Source organism: Suricata suricatta, chromosome 13 (genome assembly GCF_006229205.1).
Source record: "Suricata suricatta isolate VVHF042 chromosome 13, meerkat_22Aug2017_6uvM2_HiC, whole genome shotgun sequence".
NCBI lineage: Eukaryota > Metazoa > Chordata > Mammalia > Carnivora > Herpestidae > Suricata > Suricata suricatta.
In genome coordinates, this window is record NC_043712.1 from 54,921,817 (window position 1) to 54,936,610 (window position 14,794).

General features: G+C 32.6%; 1 long non-coding RNA gene across 1 annotated transcript in view; it reads left to right on the forward strand.

Moving 5' to 3' along the window:
• The first annotated feature begins 5,742 nt into the window (after window positions 1-5,742).
• LOC115276048 overlaps window positions 5,743-14,794 on the forward strand; it is a 57,543-nt gene continuing 48,491 nt past the window's right edge. The window contains exon 1 of the long non-coding RNA XR_003901794.1: window positions 5,743-5,827. This is a non-coding gene — a long non-coding RNA (uncharacterized LOC115276048). The remainder of the gene's footprint in view (window positions 5,828-14,794) is intronic.

Consider the following 14,794-nt stretch of genomic DNA (forward strand, 5'->3'; position numbering starts at 1 on the left):
CACAGAATAATAATAAAATATAATTTATATTTTATAAAGCCCTGTTGTTTAAGGAGATACTCTCTCCACCCCAAAGAAAAACAATCATTTGGTCTCTTAATTGTTTAAATTAAAAAAAAATTAATTTTATACTATTCAATCACATATTTTATAGTATATGAGATATTAAAATTTCTTACTCCTAGATTTGGTTGCTTATGATTACTTGAATTTAGGTAATTAGTACATTGCTATAATATACAGCATAATTAATACAGCTTAATGGAAATTAATTTTTAAACCCTCATGTAATTCTCAGAATTATAGTAATGAAATTGCTATCTAAAGGTCATAATAAAATCATTTTTGGAAAACATCCATTCAGGGCTGAATTAAGCATAAGTCATATTTTCTCATGTGATTGATTACAAAAAATAAAATCAGAGCTTTTTATTTTATTTATTTTTTAATTTTTTAACATTTATTTATTTTTAAGAGACAGAGAGAGACATATCATGAGCAGGGGAGGGGCAGAGAGAGAGAGGGACACTCAGAATCAGAAGCAGGCTCCAGACTATAAGCTAGTCGTCAGCACAGAGCCTGATGCAGGGCTCGAACACATGAACCTGAGATCATGACCTGAGCTGAAGTCGGACGCTTAACTGACTGAGCCACCCAAGCGCCCCAAATCAGAACTTTCTAAAGATGATTTGTATGTTAATATTCACATTGTTGGCATTTGATTTTAATAAATAAATTGATAGTACAATCTCTAAAGTTCATTGTTTTTAATATCAATGATTTTATCAAATCATTTCCCAACCAGCTGACTTTAGAGGATTAATAAAACTATGTAATAATGTAAAATTTTATTATGATATCATTTAATTCACTCCATTTTGGACTTCTTAAAAATTTAAACACCATATGTGCTGACATTGTTTTCTTTTCCTTTTCTGCATTTCACTTTTTGTAACTTTATGAAAGAAACATTTTCTAAGAAATTTAATAACATAAAGCAGATGACAGCTGAATTTATAACAAAACAAATATTATCATAACTAAAATACACAAAGAAAAATGGCACAGTTATGATTATTATGCAGCTATATCTATATTGGGCAAGCCCAAAATAAGAGAAAAAATTAACTTTTCTTTCTAGGAGAGGCTTCAACCTTTTTTATTCTTATAGTTTCTCACCATGTTATCCAGATTCCTGAGTTATGCAGTATCTTTCCAAGAGTAAAATAGTTCTTTGCTATTTGTGTTCTTAAATATTTCATTGGTGCAACTATATATGAAATATTTACTACCTATAAGTTATTGTCTTTTATGAAAGGGGGTTTGATACAATATGCTGATAGTGATAATCAACGGTGTATGTTGATTATTTGAAAATAATAATGGTGGTTTCATAATAGTCCAAATATTGATTTCATTTCTATTCTTATTAGTCTATATAACAATTATGTTTTTGTATCACCCAAATGTTTTTTACTTGGGGATAAAATGATAAAATAATTCATCAGTTTATTAGAAGAAAGAAGAAAATGGGCTGTGAATTGAAATTGTGAAATCTATTGTTTTATTTAAATGATACAATTTAAAGATTTAAGTTAGGATTACATGGGTTCTTCTTGCATTTTCAATGTGCTTATACCATTTGTGAATAAAAAATGACATATTACTGGAGATATGCATTTTTTTATTGTGTGATATTTAATTTTTGTGATATCTCTATTATGAAATCAAGGTTTATGTCTAGCAATTCTCACATTATGCAATTTATTTTCAAAAGAGAAATGAGTTACTTCATTTTACAAATATGAGTAAAAATATGTGAAGTTTTCAGATTTAAGGATTAAAGTAAAAATATAGTTTAATAAAATGTTAGTGCTTATCTACCTCCAGATATTATTTATCACTTCTTTTATCATTTTTATCTATCTTTTCAGGATGAGAGATTAACATTTTAGAATAATCCTTTTGAGAAAACTGTGTTTTCTCAATAGGAAATATATCTTCTAAAGATATATTCTCTCTCTACAAAAATTCCCCAATGATTGTTTCTCCTGATCTCTTAAATTCCTTTTCCATTAAAATTCAATACAACAAAAATGGAAAGATTCTACTCTCATATTCTTCCAACCAATCTTCCATGTTGGCAGCTTTGTCTTTTTTAAATGTAAATTCCATAACCCTCTATTGCTTAAATGTCTTCAACAGGATATCACACAGATCATGTGTTTGAATATGGCATGTATGATCCATTTCAAATTGACTTTTCTTACTTTATCATCCAGTCTTTCCCCAAGTGTCATATACATAATGTTCAAATGAGTTGTTTAGTAATCTTGCTTCTGGAGATAATGAGTAGCTTCTATCAGGCTAATGATCCTGTCACAGGAGAGTAGAAAATACATCTATGAAATCACCAGAAAGCTGCTGAGACAAAAAGGTTTTAGGGTCAAAATTGCAGAAAGAAAAAATAACAAGTTGAGTCACTGAAATATTGAGTTGAAATTCTGCAAGCAGACTTCCTTCCTGGCCATTTATCAGGAAAGATGCTGACAAATCCAGTGGTTATAGCTGTGTAGCTGATAAAGAGCAGTCTTGGCAGTCTCAGAAAGCTGTGGAAGCAAAGAAAGGAATTTGGCTCTCACTGGAGGGAGTCAATAGTCCAGTGTGAAGGAAAATAAGGGGAAGTGAGCCCTACCCTCAGCAGCTTTTCCCAGGAGGCTTTCCTGAATTGGGAATTCTGCCAAACTAAGTAGAATGATGTTGAAACAGATGGTATTTTATAACAGGCTTAGAGTGATGAGACAAATATTGGAATTCAGAACCTTCCAAGGAAGAGAAGCCTCAACAAACTCCCTAGACTCTCAGGTTGGACACAAGTGTAGGTAAAGTTTAACAAAAACTCTAAGCCAGCTTCTAGTCAGCTCAGCCTCTAATTAGTTTAAGATGTTCTATTCCTATCCTATTTGTTTAAGAGAGAATAGCATTCAGCCGTTCTTGAAAGATGATTCTAATCTATCAGAAATTACTCTACCAAACAAGAATCAGAACCAAAACGAAAACTGAAAGATAGGCAATTAAAAATTCGGTATATAATAGTACATGGAGTCATCAGAAAAGAGAATTAGGGAATGAAAGAGAAGTCAATAGAAATATTCATTTGAATCGCAGAGAGCAAAACAAAACAAAAAAAAAAGAAAGATAAAAGATTGTTAGAATCATCAGGATACAGTGAAAAGGTCTAACATACTGGGAATTGGAATCTCAGAGAGAGAGAACAAGATCAAAGTAATATTCAGAGAGAGAGTTTAATAAATTTTCCACATGCATACACTCTCTGATTCCTACCCTGTTCAAATCGTAAATGTTTACTTTTTTTTTTAACCTGTCCTTCAGAGTGCCTTGTATTTGTCTACAATTGTTCTTACCACCAGATGTTGCAGATATATATATATCTCCACAGTACTTAGCACAAGGAGTTCTCAAAAATTCCTTTTTAATGGACTAATTAGAGTTTAAAGAAATATTCTATAGCACAGATTTCTTTTCCATTGTATAATTTACTTGCTCTTAAAATTAATATTTGTCTAGTAATACTTATCTCTAAAGAAGTTGGGTGGAGAAAAATACAGCTAAACACTTTGTGTTAGGTACCAATTAGTTGAATTTAAGAAATCAGTTATAAATACATATTAGTTGAAAAGAAAGAATTAAAGTGGGAATGAAATCCCTTAGATGCAAGAGAAATCACATATATTTTGAACTTATCTTTTTACAGCAGACAGAAGCACAATTTTGCCCCCTCCCCATCAATTGCCAGTGTATAAATTTCAAGAGTTTATTTGATTATTATCAACTTTCATAAAAGTTATGGTTTTATGTCTTAATGCAGAAAGAGACAATGAAATTAAGAGTCAAGTATCATTTTCTACTTTTGTCACTTATCAGTTTATAAATATTATTGATAATATGGCTTTGAACAGAAATGTCAGTGGTTGACTTTCAAAGGAAACAAAGAGAATACACCATTTGCCTTCATGGGGTCCTTAAAGCCTTAAAGTTATGATATAGTTAAGCCTATTTTGATTTAAATCCACTCTCAAGGCAATTGAATCAGGAAATAGACAAAAATAGCCTTTGTCTTCTCTTTCTTGCAGAAAATTACCTTTATACTTTCCAGACTTGCTGGGTCAAATGTGAAGGTAAGCCAAGGGTGTATCTTTAGTTAATAGATGATTCTAACAGATGCAATCAATAAAGTTGTTATGAATGTGTACTTCAAATGAAAGGGCATTTGGCACATCCTATGTAATTGATTTTAAAGTTAATTTAAAACTGCATAGTTCTTACTTTGAAATTTTGAAAACCCAATGCCATAAACAAAATATTTCTGTGAACACTAAAGATTCTAATTTCCAGTCTAGTTCTCTGACACACAAAGCAGACAGTTTTGTCTTTGTTATGGCATGAATTAAAAGGAACACAAGCTAAATTGATTATTAATTACCCTGAGAGCAGCAGAGCTAAATTAATAATATCACAGTCTCTAGATTGGAATCAGTAGCTTCTTAAACAATGCAGAAAAACTGCTTAAACTAAAATCAATTTTACCTGGATTAGAAGTTTTACTAGCAATTAATGACCATGTAACTTTGATTTCAATGAAATCTGTGAAAAGAAATTGCAAGTCTACACCATTTTAACAATTTAGGTAAGCTGGCTCAAGATTGTTATGGAAAAGGGCTTGGACAACTGTAAGACAATGAGGAAATGACGTACGAGCAAGGAACATGAGTTTTAGAACACTGTACTTGTTTGATGTGTGTCTACTAAGAAACAAATATATTTTGCTGTACACAACATGTAACATTGCCATGTTTGTAGATATTTAAAAATAACTGATCTTAATGGGTTACAGTAATATTTCTATTTATATTTTATTCTATTATATTTCTATCACTATATGATAGAAATGAATTTTAATTTATTAAATTTACAATAGGATCTTGTCATAATACAGCATGACCATTTTCTCTGCACCAAAGTATTCATAAGAACTACTAAGGCCTAAATATAGGATTTAATACCAAAATATTTTGAACAGGAAGTAGTGAAGATTTCATTCACTCTAACTCAAACACAAAATATAGATTTGTGTATTTTTAATCTAAAATTTGCCCCTGTAGTTAAATATAAACACTGTTATTTGTTTCAGTATTTGTCTACATTTCAGATGGAAAGCAATGGTTCTAGGCTTAGATAGGAAATATCCAATTAAGGTGTCATAAATAAAGGACATGTCATTAGGTTTGCCATTTGAAACTAACTTACATAAAATAAAAATTCTTTCAGACCAGTTGTCAAAATCATGAGTCTATCTTGATTTATTACTTTCTAGGTAAAACTAAATGCTTGATTCATTTATGATACTAATTTTCTTATATTCCTGACTCCCGTGAAAGAGTTCTTACAGAGCCGTTTCCAAGATATATCCTTGTGAATGCAGACACAAAGCTATTACTTCAAGTAGTCAAATAAGTAATAAAATATCACTTGGGAAGGGTGATTTTGAAAACCTGGTTTGATCATGGAAAAATCTGTTAACTAAGAAATCATAGAGAATATGAGTCTTGGAGTTCATAAAAAGAACCGCCACTTCAATTTCAAATACTTTTTAACATCTGACTTTTTAAAATTGAATTTGACAGCGCCACGTTAAATGAAATTAAAAACTGAACTTTACTGGTTGAAGATGGAGTAAGGAGTAGTCCACTGATTTCTGCTTGTACACCAAACTTCACCCATTCCTGTCTTCTGCAATGATTCTAAGGTATTTCTAAAGAACAAACCTTACCCTTCTCTCAGTGTTTTAAAAATCACTGCATTCAAGATGCTAGATGCCACATTAATATATCAATTTTTCTATTGACATGTTATTAATAATGGACATTCCTGTGCTTATATTTGAATAAATTTGCTTATTAGCTGGCTAAATGAAAAACAGAGAAAAAAATTATTTATTGATAAGATTCCATGGTAGCAATTAGACTATTCTGAAATACATGACAAAATCTGTGTTGTAAAGACTAAATTATGCAGTTACTTCCCTTGAGAAAGTACATAGATATAAGCCCATTGCAAGAGTAAACAAAATGAAGGTACATGATAAAACATAATGAGAAAATTAGCAATATGAAATTATAAAGCAGTTTTCCTGAGCTCTCTCACCTATATCTTTCTGTTAGGTCAACATATTATATGTTTAAGTATGATAGTGCTATAAATAAGGAAGTGAAAAATATAAAAACTTTGAAACTTGTAGTGGTACTTTTCCAGGTAAACTCATTGGGACGAATTCACGGATGCAGTGGTATATAATCTGGGCCATGTAGAACAAGGGCATATTGGAGGAAATGCGTCATAGGGCAGGTGTTCTAAAACATCATTGATTGTTCTTTCTCTTATGTCGCATGACTTGCAAACTTCCCTATCATATAATTCTATTCACTATGGATAATAGTATTTCTTAATATTTTTATCACCTCTTCCACCATAGAGGGAAGCTTAGCAATTTTATTTCCTCTGATGTTTCCTTTCCTCAATAATTCTTTAAAGTTGTTCAATTCAAGTATTCCTGGCACTCTGTTTCTTAAAGCCAAATATTTTTATGGGAGTGCAGTGGTGAAACTGATCATATGGTAAAAATCTTCTCAAAATCCACCCCCTCTCCTCTAAGGTTAGGAAACCACTCCAGTCAGCAGTCTTGTGGTCCTTCCAGAAAACACATGAAACAAAAACTGCAGATAAATTGGATTGCCCCCTCAATTGATAGTTGAAAACAATTTGTAGGTACAGGCACAAAGAACAACTGCCTCCTCAGTTGTCACTGGAGAGTCACCACTGCAGCCACCATAGAAAATCATAGAAGGGATACTCTGTTTTGCTTAGATACTGTCTGGTTATCTGCAAAGAGAGAGAATCAGTCCTTCATGAATCAATTTGCCTACAGTCTGTTACGGGAAAATCCCTGACCCTCTCGTGTCTCTCTGATCTGACCTTTGTAGTTTCCTTGTCACCATTTCACACATATTTACTCAACCCAGGAGATTCTAAGGCATGAATGATCTCAGTGGTTTCACCAGCATTGTCCCATACATGTTGTTTCTATGATTAATTCCCCGACACTAAGCACAAAAAATAAATAATACAGGTAGCCATGCACACCTAGGGGACAAGAAATTCCAAAAATCATTTATCCTAGTACATACTACCATTCTGTGAACTTCTCTAAGGCAGGGAGTGTATTTTATTTTTTTCCACTGTTGGCTTTATCAACTGGCTTGGTCTCGGGGAAGCAGTGGGAAAAAGAAGTATGTGTTTAATGAGTGAAACTTTTTTTTGAGTGAATAATTAAAGAAACAGCTAGTTTACCAGTTCATTTGCTGCCAATATATTAACCCTTATTCTAAAGTTGTGTATGGATTAATGAATATATTTAATGTTACTTAAAAATTATTGTAAATTATTTGAGAACCACATTTCTTTCAAGTTTCCAAAATGCCCAGATTACAATGTAAAATATGTCAAAATTTTGGCTACATTCCCTGATGGAAATGTTACAAAGAACATCATTAACTGTGTTTAAAAATCATACAATACTCTCAAAAAGAGAGAGATGAAATTTTAGGCAAAATTTGCACCTGTGTTGAGATCACTAACTTAGGGATGTATTTGAGCTTACACATAGGTAACTATCAATGCTTATTTCCTATATAGATGATGGCAGGGTGAAAAACACATATATAAAAACTTTGATAGGGTGAGTCTAGTAGGTTGAAAATTGTTCAGCAATTTTAAATAGAAGGATGCATGCAATCACAGAAACAAGGAGAATGAGACACATAAGGACAGACTGAGACATAGCTTTTCTCTTTCTCTTCATCTTTCTTTTCTTCCATTTCCTTAATCTCTCCTTTTATCTTCACTTCCTTCTCTCTTAAGCCATCTGTAATGATTACCATGTCTTCAACAAAAGCAAGAAATCCCATAAACAAATTGGACATCTGGTTGGGAATAGTGAACAAACCATTTTAAGCAAAGGGCTGGGACTTCATCAACAAGTAAATTTAGTTACAGAATCCCAAATAAGCAAATTTGAGGGACAAGAAATCTACAAATATCACTATAATGCACAAATCTTTTATTCACATCTTGTTTCTTTTCTTTCTTCCTTCCTGAAGAAATCATCAGATTAGAAGAAAGTAAGCAACCATCTACAGGGGTCCAGAGAGCATATCCAGAAACAATCCAATCCTCAAGCTTTAATAATTGAGCTTTACTAATTTCCTTTAAGTTCATGTGAAATTTGCATTTATCTGTAAAATATATTCATTTACATTAATGTAATAGTGTCTTTACACTAAAATCTGAGCATTCTTGTCAACTGAATAACAAGAATAATTTTTATTTTATTTTGTTTTCTGTAGCTTTCCTAGATTCCCTACCTATTGTCATATGAGGGGTATTTATTAAGTCAATTTGAGAGAAAGAATGACTTTATAGGATATGTTTAAAAAACCTTAGAGGGCAGAAAATGGGTAAGACTTTGGTTACTTTGTGATGCTAAAAATTAAAATGTGAAAAGTAGCTCTTGTATGAAAGTACTTGATAACAATCTCTAGGTACAGGCACAAAGAACAAGGGCATGAGATACAGTCAATAATGTGAACAAAATAAATGTGAAATAGGCAGTCTTTATTCCACTGGATACTCTTTCCTGCTTTGTCAAAAATTAATTGGTGGTGCATTTGTGGGCCCAGTTCTGGGTTCTCTATTCTATTCCATTGGTCTATGTGTCTGTTTTTGTGCCAGTACCAGAGGTGGTGGTAATGGAGGAGGGCACTTGTGAGGAAGAACACTGGGTGTTATATGGAAACCAATTTGACAATAAACTATTAAAAAAAATTTTTTTTAAATAAAAAGAAAAAATGTGACATAATAAAGGCTATCTTGCTATAGTAAATTTATAATCGTGATTTTATTCCATAAGATACAGAAAATAACATTAACTGTTCCTAAGGAATTTTTAATGAAATTATATTGTATCAGCAGAAATGATTGGCAAAGTCTGTAATGATATATGTACAGCATGTTGTGCTTCCTCCAGCCTGTAATAATAATTAGATAAGTTCATATGATTTGGAGTCGTTTGTAATGGATTCTTTGAAATTATTTTCACCTGGCAAAATGGATAAGTAAAATCAAGCAAATATGTGGGGATACATCCCTCTGTGTGGCATTTTTCAGTGGAAGTTTGTTTAGTAGGTTTTGTGTGTAATTATAGATAATAATACAGGACTTCGCCACTTTCACACATACACATTGTCTTTTTCTGAATGTATGTCTATTTATAGATAGATAAATATTGATATATATCTACAGACACAGGTGCTTTTTCCATGGACTGTCACTCAGTTTTGGCAAAAGTCATGGTTTCCAATCAAAAAAGGAAAACATCATGTCTCAAGGGGACACTGTTGTTTTCTACCTAGACAAATTTTGACCATATATTACATCTATACTTAAAATTTTTTTTCCTTATACTAAAAATTTGATTGTCTTATATTATGCTCCCTTTTGAAATTATTATCCAGTATCTTATTACTTCTATTTTAAAACTGAAAAATAATAATCTATATTCAATGTCTCCAGCTTCACATTCAACATTTCTTATCCTAACTGTTGATTTTTCTAATGAGACTTTTTCTATTCTACTGATACTATTTTTCAAATATTAATGTTTACCTCGTGTCAAATTTAGTCCTACTAAATTTTGAAACTGCTAACCATTAATCTTCTTCTAATGCAAATATCCTCTTCTTTTACTCTTTAAGGGGTGAATATTATTCTCATTGCCTTGCAAGCTGAACGGTTTCTGTTCCCTTCACCATCTCAATTTCTGCTACATTCTCTACAAAAAAAAATGTAGTCTTTCTATAGATGTTTTTTGTTGGCCTTCTATTTATTTTGTTCTCATTTCTCTCTCTTTAGTCAATTACATTTACTCCCTGGCTTCATCTCTTACAAAAATTATGACAAACTAAAAATATTATCTCTATAACTTTTTATGAACTTCATATCCAACAGTAATGTTATTATATACATGTCAGATATGGAATCATATATGTTAAAGTTTATGTGCATGACATAATAATATGAAACATCATAATTTACTAATAAAATAGAGTACTTATCCTGCCATTCTTATATGGAGAGTATTTGAAGACCTCCAGAAGCTGAGGGAAAGATTAATAAATACTAACAATTCATCAACAGCTACTAACCTTTGTGGGATGTTGTGAGTGTTATGATAGGGGGATGAAGTTAATGCACTTGAATTTCTCATCAGTGTTATGTTTTCTCTTTAGTTTATCCCTGGTCTTCTAGTCCTTGAATGTCAGTTTCATCAGATACAAATGAGAAAACCTGCAGTTTCTACCAACATTCCACTTCCTTATAGCTGTGCCTGTGCTTTCATTGTCCTTCTGGTGACAGACTTGCCTCTTTGGATATAGCGGAACATATGAACTGGGATGAGACAATCATGACTCTCACAGTAACTCTTTATTCCAGGGTGAGTCATTTGTTAAGTTGGACCACCCTAGGTAACCACTTACTGTGTTTTTCTTACTAGTGATGGCAAGGGAGCCTTTCTTTTTGTTTTGATGGGAAGCATGTAATCCAGAGCTGGTTTTTGCAATGTAGCAATGGGTAAACATCCTGTGTGTGTGTGTTTCCAAGTGTTTATTTAAATTCCAGTTAGTTAACATACAATATTTGTTTCAAGTATACAATTTAGTGATTCATCACTTACATACAATATCCAGTGCTATCACAAATTCCCCCCTTAATACCCATCACCCCTCTAACTCATCCCCCTGCCTACCTTCCTTCCACAACTCTCATTTCATTTTTTGTAGTTTAGAATCTGTTTTTATAGTTAGCCTCTCTTTTTGCAATGGGTGAATATAGTCTATTCAACAAAATGAAGACCATGACCATAAAGATAAATTGATAATTAGTGGGGAGAGGGGAGAGGGAAGGAGAAAAGTAGTGTACATGTACAAGTCTTCATAGCCTTGGTTTTATTTATCCTTGGTAGGAGCCCAAGTCTTTTGTTTGGAATAAAGAACAGACAGATTTTCAATTCTTACATGTTTATTTAAATTGGGGTTTTGCCACTTACAAATAGATACCCAACTATTGTACAAGATTCTCAGTTCTATTCATATTTTGGATATCATGGAAAAAAATCATTTGAGAAGAAAATAAAATCCACCCAATATTGTATACATTCATTCATATATTTATTCATCCAGCATGTATTAAGCATATTTTTATGTCTGTGACCAAGGCTTTCTGGAACATAGTCAAACCAAATGTACAAAGATGTCTGCCTGCATAATTCTCCCAATATATGGCAATTATACAAATCATTACAATGGAAGGCAGTGCATTCTTTAAGAACCATATGCAAAATGCTAAAAGAACACATAAAATAGACAATATAACACTGTCATTTCCAAGTTATTGTTAAAAATTATCTCATCTTAAAATATATAATTAAATCATTAATAAATGATGTCTGGTAAGAGATACTAAATGGAGTAATTAATATACACTAAATATATGTTGCGGAGCCTGAAAAGTTGCCTAAGTTTCATGTTGGAATCAACATGTTAAAACATAAAGACAGCAGAATCAAGTCAAAATGCTGGAGTGACTCTCAACCATGCTTACAGACTAGTGTTACTTACAGAGCTTTAATTAAGTACCCTATACATAGGACTCACCCTGAATGATTGTGTTCAATTGTTCTGGAGTGTGCCTTGGATATGGCTATCATTTAAATTGCTGCAAAGTGATTTCGTTGGGCTACCAGGGTGGATAGTCACTGACCTAGATTCCTAGGAGGCCCAGAGAATATAAGTATTACTTGGGAAATTAGCAGCAATATGTGAAAGAAATTTTTCTTCTATCTGCAATATTGAAAATTTCAAAGTAATGCGTGGAAATTTCCAAGTATAATAAGTCAAATATCTGACATCTACATTCTATCTAGAGTGATTACCCTAGTGAATGGCGAAAACTAATAGATAATTATATTTCCAAAAGATTTCTGTTAAAGGAGGTCATTAAGAGGACATGACCTCCAACTGACCTGTGAGCTGGACCCTGGCAATTCAAGGCTCTTCACTCTCTTCTGCATGCTAGAAGCTGCCCAAGGACAAAGACTTGAGATGGTAGTATGTCGATATCATCTCGAAGGTGTATGTGACTCAGTCCAGTGAAGGTCTCTATATAAACCTTAAGATTCTGGTGGGAGCACGCAGCGTCTGCTTTTCTTGCAGCTTCCCGATACAAGCCTAGGAAGTAAGTTCCCTTGCTTGATAAACTTGCCACCTAGCAACCTGGAGTGGCCTTCTTCTTAAGTCCTTCCTGGTCCTCCGTGTATTCAGGCCAGTTTTTGAACAATAGTTTAACAATGACAATACAGTAACTAACAAAAATGTGAATAACAAATTGTTATAGATATACTATGATATGCTATACATATATTATTTTATATTGCACATATATCACTTTTTCATTTTATTAAAAACTTTGCTGCTCATCTAAAAGGTTTATAAAAACACAAATAATCACTGTTTACATTTTAGAGATTCAAAATTCAATTGGTGATATTCATTGGTACATGATTTACATAAACACTAATAATTCTGTTTACATTGGCTTTGCTCTAGATGAGTTGAAGAAGAATATTAAACAAACATTTTTATAAAAATGACCTGAAAGTGTTTCATTGGACATGTAATTCTGTGTACCCAGTAATGTTATATTGCAGGGAAAAGTGAATTACATTTTCTAAATTCTAACCTGCTGAAACAAGCCTAAAGTATAAACATTAATACCTGTGCAATATCATGTAACAAAATAAAAATAGTGAAATGTTCTTAAAAATACTGTACGCTGTAGAATCACATATTTCTTGAGTGCTAGGTTCAAAATGAAGGTAAAAATTACTCAGATAAAGATTATATCTGTATGTCTTTTCAATATTCTGCAACAGATGCTATACATGGCATTGTGTACAGTAATGCATACATCAAAAATGATTTAAAAACAGCTGAACTAGAGAATAAGAACTACAGAAATAAAATTACTACATACAGATATCTATCATTTCAAACCATTTTGATTTTGTGATTGCCATTAAATATTAACTATAAAAATGTATATCAAGTATTAGGCACATTTCTAAGTAGTGTACCTGAATAAATTCATTCTTCCCTTCTGAATGCAATGAAATATTCTTATAATTAAAGGAAGCTCCTGAAATTATTATCAAATGCAACTAATTGATCACATGGTAACAGTATGTTAAGTTTTGTAAGAAACTTCCTAACTGTCCCAATGTGGTTTTGCATCAAATTCTTCATTATATTAATCATAATTATTTTAAATTCCCTGCCTGGTAATTCCAACTTCCACATCATATCTGTTTGTTCCTGATGCTTGCTTTGTGTCATCAGACTCTGTCTTTTTCTTGTCTTTTAGAATACCATTTAATTTTTAAATTTTTCATTGGATGTTAATATGATGTATCAGAAAATGGAAATTGAGGTAAATGGGTCTTACTGTAAGCATTTATATTTCCCTGACTAGGAGTTAGGGTGTTTATAATGCTGTGTTTGCTATGGCTGTAGACATCAGAAGATTCAAATTCCTCTAGTACCCTTGCATTGGTCTTCTGTGTTGTCTTTGGGCTTTCCTAAGAACTACTCTTTGGATGAGGTTTCTACTGTAATCCTTTTACTGGTGTGATGGCTAGGCAGGGGGAAGTGAAAGGATTCTATAATTTAATATAAATCCTAGTATACTAGTGGAGTTGTATCCCTGTTGTAAGCTTTTGTAATCCTTTTTGTAACTTCTTGGCTTTCTTTTTTTTCTGTGAGACAGAAAGCCCATAGGGGACTAAAGTTGGGGAAATAAGCTTTCACCAGATCAAATAAGGCTTGACAATGTCTTTTTCCTGGAGAGTCAGGGAGAAAGTTCTAAATCTATTATATAATGGCTACTTTTGTCCTTTCTCTGACAGATTCATGAGGGGAGCTATCCTGGCAAGTCTTCACAAGAATCTGGTTGGTTTTCTGGAGGTGAAGCCCATAGAAGTTTGTGTTGCCCCCAAAACTTTCTCACACTCATCCTCATAGTCTATATTCATCCTTTGGCAATTCAACAAAATTGCCTTTTTTGAATTCTCCCTCCCAGCTTAGAACTCCAGCTGTTTCTTCTCCAGGTTAGAAACTGGCTGCCAGCTGTGACTCCTTGGAGTCCTGTTACTCTGACTTTTGTTCAAAGTGGCCATTTCCCTTGCAAACTCAGTTCTTTGATGTGCCCAAGATAGGTCATTGATTTTCCATTTGTTCAGCTGTTTCTTACTGTAAGAAGGAGCATAAAATTTCCAAGTTCTGTACATGTTAGCCTTTAAACCGAAATCATGATTTGTATTTCTTTTTTATTTAGTTTACTACCAAGTAGGTTTCCATATAACACCCAGTGCTCTTCCCCACAAGTACCCCTCTCTATGACCATCACCCCCCTTCCCCTTCCCCCCTCCCACTTCAGCCCTCAGTTTTAAAACCTCCATTTTAATTAATATTTCCAATTTGAATGCAATATTGCAATATTTTTCATATCTTTACTGATTTTATATTTATCATTTCTCTAATATGCA